Genomic DNA, 454 nt, shown 5'->3' on the forward strand with positions numbered 1-454 from the left:
AAACTGTTATTCACAGCATAGTAGATCATATGGTTGTCTTATTCAAAATGGCCAAAACCAGTCCATTTCAGCTCACTAATCCTTAGGATATCAGTCTTTATGCATTCCATTTCATTTTTGACAACTTTCAATTTTCCTAGATTCATACTTTGTACATTCCATGTTCCAATGATTAATGGTTGTTTGCAGCTGTTTCTCTTCAATTTGGGTGGTACCACATCAGCAAATGGAGGTCTCAAAAGCTTTACCTTATCCGTATGAGTAAGGCTGGTTTTACTTTGATGATGCATCTCTTTTCCAGTTCTATTTTGAGAGACTTCTAACCTAAGTGACTCATCCTCCTCCTCTGTATTGGGTAATGTTTCCGGCTATTCATAAAGTTGCACAGTAATGTATTGGACAGTGTTTCTCTGCTATTCATAAGGTTTTCCCTGGCCAATTCTTTGAGAAGTGG

The sequence above is a fragment of the Orycteropus afer genome, unplaced genomic scaffold (assembly GCF_000298275.1).
Source record: "Orycteropus afer afer isolate SDZICR_OR568_19922 unplaced genomic scaffold, OryAfe1.0 scaffold00239, whole genome shotgun sequence".
Classification (NCBI taxonomy): Eukaryota; Metazoa; Chordata; class Mammalia; order Tubulidentata; family Orycteropodidae; genus Orycteropus; species Orycteropus afer.